Below are 15,856 nucleotides of genomic sequence, written 5' to 3'. Positions count from 1 at the left end.
CTATAATGTCAAACAGGATCTCTTTAGGATTTCCTGAAATGACATTAACAGTCTTTCTAGTGCAAGTGCAGAAGGTACCGTTACAGGCACATTCTTGGCCAGATTGGGATTGATCCGTCTCATAAGCGGCGTTGATGAATTCTTCATCGCTATAGTCGTCACTGGACGAGGCATAGGAGTCCGAAGACTCAGGCGAATCTTCTATTATAGAGAATAAACTAGCTCTGTTTTCTTCAGAGAGATCTAATTGGTTTATTTTCTTTTTCTTATTAGACTTGCAGTCTTTTGCTCTGTGGCCTGTCTTGCCACAAGTCCAACAAGTATCTTTGGCTTTAGAGGATTTTCTTTTGGTCTTTCTACTAGGCTTAAAAGATTCCTTTTTTAAGGACCTTCTGTTTGAGGTGGTCCTTTTGTGAGATTTGGAGGAGGATTTCTTTCTATGTTTTTTGCTAGGACTGGTAAAACCATAGTCTTGGCAAAAGGTTCCTAACCCATACTTGGAAGTACTATCTTTCTTAAGCTGTTTCTTAAGTTTAAAGTCAGTGCAGAGATCTATCCCTACGGTGGTGATGAAACTGATTAAGTCGCCATAAGTTAGGATATCGTAAGGAATCTTTCCCTCGAATCTATCCTTAATTTTGGTTCTAACCTTTTCTGCAAACAGAGAAAGGAGACCACTGATGAATCGTTCCTTCCAGAAATCATTGTTGCAATCAGGTCTGATCATGACCTTTACTAAGAAGGTATCTTTGTACCATCGAAAATCTGCTAGGTCTTTGCAGGTGAGATTGTTGAGGATTTCTAAGCTCCTATCTTGGAATAATTTGGGCTCTCCTATGAAATGTCTTGCTATATGGTATAGGAGAGTGGCACAAGCGTCTTCTTTCATGACTTGCTCTAGAACTTCTTGGCCATTTTCACTTTTGACCACTGTTTCTATGGCCGTGGCTCCATAGATAAGGTTTTTGATATCATCAGTGAAGTAGTTGTCCCACCAATATTTTATCATACCAGTGAAACCTGATACGATCATGGTAGCTGCTTCCTATCAGTGGCTCCTCTAATTTTGTAAGCCGTGATGGATACGCCCATCTCATGGAGTTTGTTGTAGATTTGGTGTTCAGCCAAACCGTCAACATTCCATTCAGTTATTCCTCTACCATCATGGTTGAAAGTTGAGAGGTAGGGATTTTCTTCGAATTGGACGTCAGGAGGAGAGGGTTTTTTATAATAGTTTTTCTTAGTTGAAAAACGATCACTACTGAGTTTTGAAAGAGAGTTTTTCTGGTTGCTGGACTCTGCTTTCTAAGAGATCTTAAACTTGGAAAGTTTTTCGTTGATTTGTTCCAAGATCTTTCCTGAGACTTTGAAGTCATCACTGAGATTAGGGAATTTCTCCTTTTGGAATTCAGGGATCTTAAAGATGGGGTTGGCTATAGGATTAGGGCTTGGAGTCCCTTTCTCAGGAGCGGGGGAACTAAAAGGAAGTATCGAGTTTCTAGTATCTCCTATTTGTTGGGAGATAGTGTAAAGGACCTGATTAGTATAGTTGTTTTGTTCAACTATCCTATCGAGGTCTCTATTAATAGGGGCTGATAGAGGTCTATCATGCTTCTTCTTAAAAGGTGAAGCAATGAGGACTTCATTGGAATGAGGAATTTTTATCCCTTCGAGAGGAGGAGTAACGGATTCAATTATCTTGTTACTCTGGGTATACCATTTATTAATGATAACGTTGAGGGATTCATTCTGGTTTTCCATTCTTCCGGTAAACTCAAGCCATCGAAAGAATTCTATGTCACATCGGAGTCTTTTCATATCGGCTATCCATAGCCGACCTAACTCCTTTTGTTGTTCTTTGGAATAGGTACTGGTGTACCATTTCCTCTTTATTGCGTCCTTAGGGAGGTACCAGCGGACTTCAAGAGCTTTGAGGTCAGGTGTATATTCCTCATCAGATTTGATGACGAGTAGGCTGGGGTCAGTCCTAATTTTTTGATGGGATATAGTAGGGGGAGGCTCCATATCAGAGGCTGTAGGACTGCCTGGATCATAAGGATTTTCAGGTTCTAGGGACTCATGGACCCTAGTGGTTTGCTGATAATAAACTTTCGGGACAGGACCAGAGAAGTCGACTCCTCTTACTTTGCCCTTGTCATTGTTATTATCAGTTTCGTCACTTCCCTCCTGGGTTTTTGAGGTGGAAGCTCTGTGCGAGACAGACTGTCGAAACGAAGAGTTCCGAGGGGTGTCGAAGCCTAAGAATTTTAAATCAATCGAGCCATCAGGATGCTGAATAACTCATTGGATTTGAGATTTTTCGGGATAGAAACGAAGGGGTTGGGTGATAGCATCAAAGTGCCATTCATTACTATGGATTACTTCATCCTAAACCAAAGGCTTAGGAACAAAGACATTGGTTCTGTCTTTATTTGACTCCATGAGAGTGGTAACACCCCTGGGACTTGTGAACCGGGCTTTGGGTGCTAGAGTTGTACCCATGAGTGGATAGTATACTCTGTATATTATCGCGATTTCTCTAGTATTATCCTTACTGTTCATGTTTTTGGTTTTAAAATTAAGAGTTAAAACATCCATGATGTTAGGATCATTTATGTCTACTGAGAAATTAGGGTAACAGTTAAAGTATATCGGGCCGTCGGCGAGGTTACTTTGGATAACTCCTAAGAGTGAGTCGTCAAAATTTAATAGACGCGCATCTCTTAGGATAGCACAGACAGGGATGTCTAGACCCTGTCTAAAGAGTGGCTTAATGGCCACTTGAACAAGTCCGATATGCAGATAATTAAACTAATCTTTAAATCGGTTTATGTCAAGGTCATTTAAAAGTTGAATAATTTCTAAAGAATTATTGATGGCAACAGTAGACTCAGAAGTCTTAATATTATGCTTTTTTAGAAAACTAAATTTTCTGATTTGATAAATCGTGTTAAAAGACTCTTCTGGAATACTCCAGTTTTGAAGATTATTTTCTATATTAGCAATCTGAGTTGCTTTAGAAGATAAGTTGATAGTATTTTTAGTATGAATGTTGGGATTCATATTTGAAAATACTGTCTAGAGACTGACTGGGAAAGCAAAGATTTTCACATAAGGAAGCATAAAACAGTTATCATCTATGATTTAACTTATACTAAATTATAATAATATATCTAAGGCTTATCGGATCTAAACAAGTCTTAATGGTTTTATAACAGACTTATCTAAGTGTTATCTTAGTGACGGGACTACCAATTGGGTCGTACGCTTTCCTTAGCTAAGACCACACTTTCAGGCTGACCAACGTCTAAGACCGGAGATTAATCGGTTGCTTCAAACACATTAGAAAAGGTGAATACCCCATACTAGTAGTAAATCCCATTATAAGACATGATATATTAAAATAATTTATCATAAGTATGATCATATAAGACTGCAAGTCTAATAAGAAAAAGAAAATAAACCAATTAGATCTCTCTGAAGAAAACAGAGCTAGTTTATTCTCTATAATGGAAGATTCGCCTGAGTCTTCTGAGTCTTCGGACTCCTATGCCTCGTCCAGTGACGACTATAGTGATGAAGAATTCATCAACGCCGCTTATGAGACGGATCAATCCCAATCTGGCCAAGAATGTGCCTGTAAGGGTACCTTCTACAGATATCTTGATCAATGGACCATTCTAAAGCTATCCCTGCCAGACTCTCTCTGAAGTATGCGATCAATAATTTTTCTTTTCCCCAGCTCCTCTTAGCTAATTACAAAACCTTTTCAAATGAGCCAAAGGATCGTTGTGCCCCTCTGACTTGTCAAACTTTGGAATTTTGAAACCTAGAGGAAAATGGACATCAGGAAACATATATAAATCTTTGTATATAGTTGGTCAACAATCAAATGGTCCTTCTAAATAAATATCAAAGAGCACATAGGATGCACATGTTGGTAATTATAAAGAGGGACACATGTTTTAGATGGATTCGGATCCTGTACCGAGTCTCGGTAATTCAAATGCACATGATGCAGATAAAGCGGAGCCTAATAGGGATAACCAGGTCTGAATTATAGTTTTACTAGGTTTAACCTTCGGTAGATTGGTTTCTAGACTGGCTTACCTGAATGGACACTCGAGTTGGGGAGGGACAACTTGTTCATTAGCAGTGCTACTCTGATTTCGTTGTTGATCCAAACCCCGCCTAACATTTATGACGAATAATCCTTTACCTACTGCCTTGACACTCCAATTATCTCAAGAAGAAAGTAGGATGTATACTTTGCATTCCTTCTATCCTATGTTTCAGAGACTCAGAGAGGGTGCGAAAGAGAAGACGATTTATAATACAATTTAACAATATCAAAGCGAAAAATAAGCGATGAGTAGAACATTAGTCCAGCAAACACAATATCTAAATAATTAATGCAAGTAAAAGCCAATATCAAAATATCGAATTATGGTTAGTCCCTAGCGAAGTTGCCAGAGATGTGACACCACTTTTTCATCAGAGGGTCGAAGGATTTTTCCAATTAAAGTAACAGTATTTAATAGGGATTATTTTATTTATAGAGTAACCACTTAAAATTTATTTATGGTGTTCTAAGTCACCTTATTGAATCTCTAATCAAAAGAAAATGACTCGTTGTTGGTCTATGAAAATAGAAGACTAGGTAAGAAATTTTGTTAACCGAAGGGAAGGTGTGAGGCACCCCTCTAATCCTGTGGTTCAAGCAGAGTTTGTTTTATCAACTTATACTTAGCTTTAACTATTTTGGATAAATTATGTTTGCAGGGCTTAATTCGCTCATTTTTAATATCTAGTATCTATCTATACCTCTTGTATTAAGGTAGTGAAAATCAATTTTAGAACGATATCTATCAAGATGCATTATTGCATTTTTGAATTATTTTTAAATATCTCAGAAAGATGCGTACGCCACATTCTTAATTGAGATAAAACATTTTAAATGTGCCTAAAGCTCGTCTAGCGTTAACGGCATTTATTTCATCTCTCGTAAACTTGAGACAATTTTGTCTTATCACTTTTATTATCATTTTCGCTCTCTTTTCTTTTAAAATTCGCTATGAGTTTTAGATTAGTCCGCAACTCACCTCGCTCCTCACAAATAGTTTTTCCCTCTCTTTTTGTTTTAGTCATAACGATAGGTCTTGAATAATTTTACAACCTATTTTATTTAGCCTCATATGAATTAACAAGTAGGCCTTACATATCGAATTAGGCCCAACAAAATCTATTAATTAATATGAAAAGGGGGATGAATCGGATAACTATTATGATGTGCTAATTATGTATTAGCATTTTTGTGTCTTGTAATTACAATAAATCGATACTTATATATATATATATATATGAAGGAGACTCTTAGACAATCCTATGTGGCATGTCTTAGAGCCCACCATTCTCATTTCTCTTTTTTGTCCTTTTTTAAAAAAAATTTCTCATTTAATTAATTTATATAATTGTAATAAAATTCTATCATAATTATATTTAACACATCTAATTATATCTCATGGGTTATAAAAATCCTCCAACTTTTTACATTCCCTGCTTAAATAATATGTCTTCTCACCTCCCTTATATTTAATTCTTACAGTCTAACCATTCTATAAATAACAATCTAATATGGATTTGATGGATACTTATTTTTATTTTCTCCAAATCTTAAGAAATAAAATCGTAGTGTTGAGATTAATGGTGAAAGCACTTGCACTTATTCATACATATGCTCATATAGTCGTTTTCAGCAACAAGAAAATAGATATAGTTTCTAGAAAAAAGTTGCAAGTTTCACTCATCATATTGTAGCTTGAAGGCTTTTTGCAATGTTCAAAACATTGTGAACATCTTTTGATTCTTGAAATCATATTTCAAATCAAAACATTGGAAGCTATAGATTCCACTCTCAAGAAGTTGTTTTCCTTCTCTTTTTTTCAACATCTTCGATTTAATTTAATTTAGTGTAATAGTCCAATAGTTAGGACTCTTAAAGTTATTTATTTTGTTTCTTTTGTATGTGTTTCTTGTAAGTCATGATTCCTAAAATATGAGGAATATTCATTATCAAGGATCATATTTATTATTTTTCTCATTTTTTTCTCTTATCAATGTGGTTCGAAACATCTTTTTAATTCAAGCATAATATTTATTTTCTCTTTTCTTTTTAATTTGATTATTGTAATAAAAATCATAACTATCAGTCAATATTTTCTTTCCCTCCATAATATTTATTTATTAAATGTATTTTAACAATTTATGTGTTCTTTAATAGGTCAAATTTTATCTGTCCCCTACGAGATTTTCACTTATTAGAGGCAAATAATTTTGCTAACTGAACTTTGTTAATTTCCATTATTTTGTTCTTTTTTTCTTTCATATATAATTTATTAGTTTTTGTTGTGTTGTTCAAACTCTATATTTGAAACATAGTATAGAACTAATAAAAAAAGTATTGCGATACTCTTCTTGGTCAAACAACATCACTATCTTTTTTTCTGTCTTTTTAATTACTTTGAAGTCTTTCTTTTAGAAAAAAAATTAAATGTAATATTCATAATGAATGAAAATGTAACGAAAATAATTTTAAAATTACAATCTAGTATGACTGAATGAAACAATTATAATAACATATGTCTTTTCTCATTTTACCTTTTTACGTCTTTTGAAATGAAAATTCAAAAGTTGCAACGTGCCAAGAATGTTTTGTTATATAAAGTTTAAATGCAATGTTACTGTAACTCTCTTAAGTTTTAATGAGCAACCTCACTTCCTAATATCGCAATACCGTATTTACTTTTGCTTCTATATCTTACATCGCCCTTGACCACGTAATTCATGCATGAGGCTACTTCATGTTAATTTGCAAAAAAATCAAACTTAAATATAAAGTACGACTAATTTGATGAAGTGAAATGAAAAGCAGGAGAAAGATAATAAATATGACAAGAATTCACCTTAGAAAGAGAAAACGAAAGAAAATTAAATATAGAAAAGAAAGGGACTTTAAGAAACAAGAAATAAATAATGTTAATGAGCATGAGAAAAATGAAACTTACGAAAGAGAAAACTGAAAAAAAATAGAAGACAAAAAGGAAAAATTCTAGAAATAGAAATAAAAATTTAATAGAAATAAATAAGTATATATAAATTTCTACATAATCTATCACATCAATAAATAAGACATAAATTTATAAATACTCATGTGGGAAAAGGGTCAAATATGCCCCTAAACTTTGTGAAAAGGTCTAAATTCATCCTCCGTTACAAGTTTGGTCTAACTATGCCCTCGCTGTTAAAGTTTAGAAGCAAATATACCCCTCAAAACATTAAGTGATTTGCTGGAAATTTGCAAGTCCCTTTAAAAAAAAAATTAATGGCCACATAAGCAAATAATTGTTACATCACAAAAATTAAATCCACCCAATTCTTTATACCCTGATCCGACCCAAGACCCCTTTTAACCTCATAATACCCTAACCCATTTCACCGTATTTTCTACACAATAGCTTAGTCAAGGTTTAGTCTACCCTGGATGTAAGTAAATCAATACGCAAAGTAGATTGCGTTGTTTCTGGCAAATTTTCTCCACAGAGTCTCAAGTAATTTTAAGCCAGTGCCTAAATACATCATATTTGACTTTCCCTTCCTTCTTCTTCATATGATATTATTTTTTACTTAGGGATCACCAATGTTGTGTATTCTTTATTACTTTGTACAGTTTTAATCTATCATCAAAGTTCCTACAGAGTTAATAAAGTTGACTTAATAAGATATGTAGGGAAATTCGATTGTGTCTGTCAAAATCTCATGAAATTTATTATTTAAGGAAAAAACGTGTGTTTTTTTATGTCTTTATAGGGTCAGTTTTATAACTTTTGATGGTCCCAATAAGAATTTGTTCTTTTAGAATTTTGTTTATTCTATTTCTGTGCTTGTAATGTGTTTGATCTGATATGGACCCTATAATTTTGTTGTGTGTTTACTATTTCTTTTATGTCCATTTGAAGGATGATTGATGAAGTTGATATTTTGTTCAATTATGGGGAAAGTTGGGTCATTTCACCTAAGCTTGTCTACATTAAAAAGTTAGTACACTCGTGGCATTATTTTGATCCTGAATTGTTGAGTCATAAAGATATATGCGATGAGTTTAATTTAAGGCTGGGACTTTCTCAAGTTAAACAATTGCTAGTGACTGGGCCCTCAGGTAAGTATTATATTGTAGATGGAGATAGTGGAATTAGGTCTATTCTCCGCTTATTGTGCGATCAATTTAAAGTAATCACAACTTTTTTGTTATGGAGGAGAGCGAACTAACAGTCTTTACTCAATATATCACACATCATACTAAAATTGATTTTGTAAATATTGAGGTTGGCATGACTATGAACATAGTACTTGTTCTTGTGTTGATTTTGATCTTTCTGAGGGTGAGAAATATGATTATAAGGGGTTGGAGGCTATTAGCAAGGAAAGGGGAAGGGTAGTAAGTGATAGGTTGGAAAACTACAAAGAATTGCATGTAGGTATGTCATTTAAGGACATGAAAGAAGGTAGGCAGGCTGTCAACTATTATACATTAGCTAACAAAAGGGCTTTAACATAAAAGGTGATACAAAGAGGACTAGATATGGTTGTGAAGAGGGGTATCCTTTTAGGTGTTTGATTTCAAAAGATGGTAAGACTGAAGGGTTCAAGATCAAGACTTTAATGAACAATCATACTTGTGAAGAGACCTATTTTAACCCTAGAGCAACTTCAACCACTTTGGCCAAATACTTCAAAATAAGCTTTAAAATAACCCCAAGTATAAGTTCAAAGACATGAGAGGAGAACTTAAAAATGATTTTACATTAATTGTGTGTCAATCCAAACTAAAAAGGGCTAAGCGAATGATTCTTTAGAAGTTGGAAGGTAGTTTATAGATGAGTACAATAATCTTGAGGCCTATGCATAAGAGATTAGGAGATCTAATCCTTGAAGTGATGTTGTGATAAATATCTTCAAGGATGCGTTAGCAGAAGGAAAAAGACAACTTTTAAGGATGTACTTATGCTTTGATGCTCTAAAGAAAGGATGGAAATATGGATTGATACCACTTATTAGAGTTGATGGTACATTCTTGAAAGGTAGATGTAAGGGTGTGTTGTTGGTTTCTTTAGGACAAGATTCGATGAATAGTTTCTATACACTAGCATGGGCAATGGTGGACAAAGAAAACAGCAGGACATGGAGCTGGTTCATGAAGCTATTGAAAAGGTCTTTGGACCTTAAACATGGTACTGGAACCACATTTATTTCAGATATGCAAAAATCAAGTTTCTTATATTAAAATTAAATTTTAGTTTCAATATTCTTGTTTCATAATTAAATAACTTCTCTTTTATTTTTATTTTATATTTATCGGAATTAGTGGATGCTGTTGACAAAGTATTGGCCGGAGCTCACCATAGGTACTGTATGAGACATGTTGGGAGTAATTGGTATAAAAAGTAGAGGAGTGGTGAAATGAGTAAGCTTATGTGGTCATGTTCATGGAGTTTATATAATGAAGAATTCAAGGACCAATTGAAAAAGTTGGGACAATTGTCAGAAGAAGCTGTAAGGGATTTGGTAAATTTTTCACCAAGGGCATGGTGCAGGGCTTATTTTGATACTCAGTATAAGAAAATAATAGTTGACAACAACTTTTTCGAGTCATTCAATTCATGGATCTTGGTGCCTAGAGGTAAGCCAATAATCAAGATGCTAGAAGAGATAAGAGTGAAAGTGATGAATCTATTAGTAAAAAATGAAAATAAGACAAAGACTTGGGGTACTAATGGTATTAGTCCAGACTGCATGAATTTGTTCAATGATTGGAGGTCTATTACATATAGATGTAAGGTGGAATTTAATGGAGATTGGGGGTATGAGGTTTCTAATGGAGAATATAGACACACCGTTAATTTAGAGCACAAAAATTACACTTGTAGACTTTGAGATTTATTAGGTATTCCTTGCCCTCATGCCATCAAAACATTAATAGACAAGAAGGTGATTCCAAAAAATGAAATTCATTGGTGGTATACCAAGGAGGCGTACATATTGACCTATAAACACAAGATACAACCCATAAGGGGTGAGAGGCTTTGGAAGGTTGAGGCTTCTCATGAAATATTGCCTCCAGATGTTGTGAAACAAGCTGGCAGACCTAAATCGAAGAGGGATAAAAAACCTGATGAGGCAAGAAAAAGAAAGGGTGAATGGTCATAGTCTAGAAAGGGCACTCAAATGACATGTAGTAATTGTGGCGAACTAAATGACAATGCAAAAGGTTGTTACAAGGTGAGCTACAAAATACTTATTTACAACATATTTTTAATTCTTATGTGATTAACGACATAATTATTGGCAATATTTTATAGGAAAAGTCAACTGAAAATGCATCAATGAAAGGAAAAAGGCCAATGATGGGAAGTAATTTGCAATCAAGAATAGTAGGAGAGGAAGATGATCTTGAACAAATACAAGTTGCAACACAAGATTTTGAACCATATGGTCCCGATGTTGGAAATAAAGAAGATCCGCCCCTAAGACCAATGGTATATCCTGAATCTGAATCTTCGGTTGAGAAGTTGATGACAAGAGGTGTTCCAACTGGTAGAAGAAAAATTAGTTTTACTTGAGACCACACTGGTGTTTTAGTTCCAACTAATCTACCTTATTCTCCGATCAATACAACCTGGAAAGGTAAAAAAGCAGTCTCTTTTGGACAATTGCAAATGTAAGCAAAAAAAAGGACTAAAATGGGGGTTAAAGGCAAATGAGTACTTGCACCTGATGGTGTTTTTCTGTGATGTAGTTTAATTTCTATGTTTATTTTTGACTTAATTTTTTGTGGTTAATCATAGTTGGTTGACAAATAATATGGTCGGAAGTAGCTTGTTTTTGTTGAACGGTATTGATGACACTATCTTTTGGTTAGTTTAATGAATAAATAGATGATATTGCTATTGTTTTATGTTGTTTTATCCTTTTTTTTTTTTGCTTTTTTTGCCCCTTTTTTGGCATTTTTTATTCAGATTTTTTGCTATTTTTTGCCCTGTTTTTGATGGGTATATGAAGATTTTTTATAATGGGAGGTTTAAGGTTACGCATTTAGTGAGGTTTTCGAATCCGTTAATATTCGTTGGTTTTTTGCCTGATTGTTCTATAGGGTGATTGGGGCCTCGAATAGAATGTTGTATATTGGTAGGAGAAAGGCGAAGGAAAGTGAAAGTAAGGAACTTGAGGATTTTGGTGGATTTGGTTCGGTGGTGGAAGAGCCTCAGAGACAGGTGTTGAGGCCATCTTAATTTAGGTATTTTTAGTAGGGGCAAAGTGAGAAGACAAAAAATATATTAGCTATTATGGAGGAATTAGTTGCTAGGAAGAAGTTGTTGAGATGTGTTTTGAACTTGGAGATTGAAGAACTCGGTTTGCTTTTGAAGTTTCTGCAGAGGTATTCAGCTATGCCTAAATTTTCAAGGTGGTGGACTTTGTTTTGCCTCTTTATCATGTTGTGGTGGTCATGGTGGTAATTATACTAATTCTGTTTCTTATTGTGCAAATAACAGAAATAACTATTCTCGTGCAGCCACCATGGTCAGGTGATCATACTATTCCATCAGCTCCTCTATTTTCATCCGACTATTTTCAGCCACTGCCATCACTACCTACATCGTTGTCAGTGTATCCTTTCTATTGCTGTGTTTTAATTGACAAGAACACTAATAGATATATAATCCATTAATGTGTGTGTGCGCACGAGCACACACTTTTTTGTGTGTATATTTCATGTTATACTATGTGGTAAAGGTCCAATTTTCAACAAATAAAAGGAAAAATAATAAACAAGGGATGGAGGAAATACAGAAATATTTATCAGAAGCAGTAATAGTTCATGGACAACTGCGTTGTTCTCATGACAACTACTACTTTGGTTGTAAGGTTTATTTTTCTTTATTTATGATTGTGAAGTTTGCGCATTGTGTAAATATTGTCCTTTTGTTAGTACAATAATTTATTTTTAACCTTTTCTATTACGATCATGACCATGAAAAGCACCAATCCAAGCAAGTAAATCTTAATGGCTTCTTTGAAACTTCATTTTTTGGTCCTTTTACTTAATTCTGGTGCGTATGTTTGAGGAGTTCTTTGTTCTTGTTGTGAGTTCCCTCTTTTCCAATCACATTTGAGTATTTGATAAGGTTTTAATTGCAATCGGTATTAATCTTTGAATGTTGTTATATTTGGCAGCTTTTGTTTCGTTATTGTTCCTTTCCCCTAACTTTGGTGTCAGAATGGCATGAATTTGCTATTTTTTGCCTAGTTTTGGATGGGTATATGAAAGTTTTTTATCATGGAAGGTTTAAGATTACGCATTCGATGAGGTTTCCGAATCCGTTAATGTTTTTTGGGTTTTTGCCTGATTGTTCTACGAGGGTGATTGAGGTCGGGGTAAGTTCAAGATCTTCAAAGCATTATCATGATCTTCAAAGCATTATTGTATGGCTGTGAACTTGTGATCTCGTCTGTTGTTTGTTTTCTTATTTCATTTTTGGTTGCATTTCCCTACTACTTTTATTTTCTTCTTGTCCATGATGGCTAACCTGTGGATAGTTTTCATTTTCTAGAGTGAGTTGGTTTGAAGTGATGTGTAATTGCTAATCATGCTGAATAGCATTCTTTTCAGCAATGCCTCTCTGAGATTTGAACATGATACCTTATGGTTCTCAACCCTCTTCATTGACCATAACATAATTTGTTTAGATGATGCATTATTTAATATTGAAACAGACTGGGCGCAAGTAGAGTAGAATGATGCATAATTTGTGTTCTGAAATTACTTCTGTTCTTTGTTCAGCTTGCTGCTTGCTGGAAGCAATTGATAACATGCTTGAATGCATTCAAAACCTAGTTATACTATTTCAAACTACACAAGCAAATCGATACATCATAATGGAGTTAAATACTGTTGGCTAACGTAGGAAGATGTTGTGCACTTCCTTTTTAATTCTATTTGTATCTTCTCTCCTACACCCACATTTTTAATTGAGTCCCTCAACATCATAGATTGCAAAATAATGAATGTCGGTTACCATGATCCAATAATATTTGCTTTGGATTTGATAATTCTAGTGCATACTGAACAAACAGTGGTGGCAGTTGTCGATGATGATAAAAGACTAATAGGGAAAATCTCATCTTCCACTCTTGTCTACTACGTCGAAGATGTTGCAGCAGCAATCATGACTTTTTCATCTTGTGATCTTATGGTGTACATCGATTGTGGTGGTCCTCCGGAGGACTTGATTGGTTTGGTGAAAATGAGGCTGCAAGAGAAAAAACTTAGCCTAATGATGGAACTGATGGATGAAAAATTTCCAGTGTCATCTTCATCATCTTCAGCTTCGAGTGGTTCTTCTGATGATGAATTGAGGTTGAGCAAAAATGTGTTAGGACGATCTTCGACAAGAAGGTCAGAGGCCATAACTTGTTATCCAGGATGTTCATTAGTGGTTGTTCTAATTCAACCACTTGCACATCGTGCGAGTTCCATTTGGGTCATCGATAAAGATCACAATTTAGTTGGAGTCATAACATTTAAGGAATCCTAAAAGTTTTTCAGAGTATTGCAAATGCAAGGTTGCAAACCTGAAATGGAGAATTCATCAACTCAATAATAAGACCAGCTTGTATCCATCCATATATATAATTAGACTAATATATTGCAGACTATAAGTTATACATTTTACATGTTTATTTGAGAAAAAGACCTTTTTTATGGTGATTGATGTAATCTAAGTTGCTCGAACTCTCCGAAAACGATGCCGCACCTGTGTCAGATCCTTCAAAAATACACTTATTTTGGAGGAAGCGATGCGCATCCGTAGACATTTTTGAAGAGTCCGAGCCACTTAGGATGTAATTTGTGTTTAGATTTTGTAGAACTCATTCTTTGTCTTATTTCCTCCACGAGGCCAGGGTAAGGTCTGTGTACACTCTACCCTCCCCAGGCACCCCACTTCTAGAGAAATATGGATACTTATAATCAGCTCCTCTATACAAAATTATATTTCCAGATCTCCAGATATACAGACCTCTAATTTTTTTCTGTGTAAGAATTGTGGCAGAGGAATACTGCCTATTAAAACTAACTTATGACTATGATGAAAAAGAAATACGGTTGAACACCAAACAATCTTGATTCTTGATAAGTCAACTCATGCCAAAGATAATATATCAGAGATATTTAAAGGAAAAGTAAATCCATATACTCAGAAATAGTGATAGAAAAATGTACAACACAAACGACCATGGAATACAAGGATCAGTAAACCACCTACATAAAGTTTAAGTCTTTATCTTTGATATTTTATCTAATAGTCAAAATGGCTTAATTTCGCCACTCTTACGAGTACAAAAACTTCAAAGTAGAGAGTATGTCTTAAGGAAGCAATTATGAGAACATTCTTCTAGTATCCAGGTCCTCTTGTGCAAACTAACTAACTTTCTTACATTAGTGGTTTAATTGTATATGCAGCAAAGAGAGCTGCGAAATTGACAATATGAATCTGTTCAAACTATTTTCTTGAATCAATTCAAATCTAATCTTGGAAAAGTCTCAATTGAGTTCATAAAGAAAACAAACCAAAGCATGTAGTTTCAATTTATTCAAACTAAGACATTTGAGAACTGGGGAATTAAGTATTAACCTCTAACAATTCAAGAGTCCTCTTCATATTCAACCTACATATATCCTCACATGTAATTTTAACAAGTTCGATCCGCCTCCATCTTTCATGAATACCAACAAAAAAATATATGCTCTTGTTGGATCTACTCTGCAGATGTGCTCAGCTCAGCAAAGCAATCATTAAACTCATCACTTGTAGTGTCATAATATTTGCAAATTCTACTGGGATTTCTTTTATCCTCAAGCAATGTGATAAAAAGAGACTCTCAAAGACGGAAAATTATCCTCTATAGCATTCCAATAAGCTGCTTTGCGTACTCTGGTGAAATGGGTTAGGGTATTACTAAGGTTATAAAAGGGGTCTTGGTTCAGATCTTGGGTCGGGTCAGGGTATAAAAGAATTGGGTGAATTTAATTTCGGTGATGTGATAATTATTTTTCTTATGTGGCTATTAATTTTAAAAAAAGGAAAAAAAGACTTGCAAATATCCAGCAAATCACTTAACGTTTTGAGGGGTATATTTGCTTCTAAACTTTAACAGCAAGGGCATATTTGGACCAAACTTGTAACGGATGGCATATTTAGACCTTTTCGCAAAGTTTAGGGGCATATTTGACCCTTTTCCCTATTTAAATTGAAGTGTGAACTATTAAACAAAAGAAGAAAAAATGTTGGGAGTAACTAAAAGAAGAAAATAATAAAAATTAAATATTATTTTATTATATAATAAATAATTAGTGATTATTAAATGACTAAATTAATGATAATGACTTTTGCTTATCTAAATCGAAAAACAGATAAAATTTCTATGAATCACCCCAAAATTTAGAGCAATATATATATATATATATATATATATATATATATATATATATATATCTTTCATTGGTTTTTGAAACTATGATATTAAAAATGAAGAATTGAAGTTGTTCTTCCTTTCATATCTTGTGACAATTTTCAAATATACAATCTAAGATAATAATTTACATATTTTAATATTTTATTGATTTTTAGGAATGGGATTACTGAAAATGAAGAAAATGAAGAGTTAAAGTTGTTTTTTCTATCATATAATGAGGTAATTTCTAAAGATATTATCGTAGATAAATCTATTAAGCATAAATCTT

At 34.1% G+C, this 15,856-nt stretch overlaps 1 pseudogene; it reads left to right on the top strand.

Annotated features, from left to right (window-relative positions):
* The first annotated feature begins 11,399 nt into the window (after window positions 1–11,399).
* LOC107876559 lies at window positions 11,400–13,690 on the top strand (annotated as a pseudogene).
* Window positions 13,691–15,856: the final 2,166 nt, after the last annotated feature.

This window comes from Capsicum annuum, chromosome 7 (assembly GCF_002878395.1).
Source record: "Capsicum annuum cultivar UCD-10X-F1 chromosome 7, UCD10Xv1.1, whole genome shotgun sequence".
Classification (NCBI taxonomy): domain Eukaryota; kingdom Viridiplantae; phylum Streptophyta; class Magnoliopsida; order Solanales; family Solanaceae; genus Capsicum; species Capsicum annuum.
This window is presented reverse-complemented; position numbering and strand designations above follow the sequence as displayed.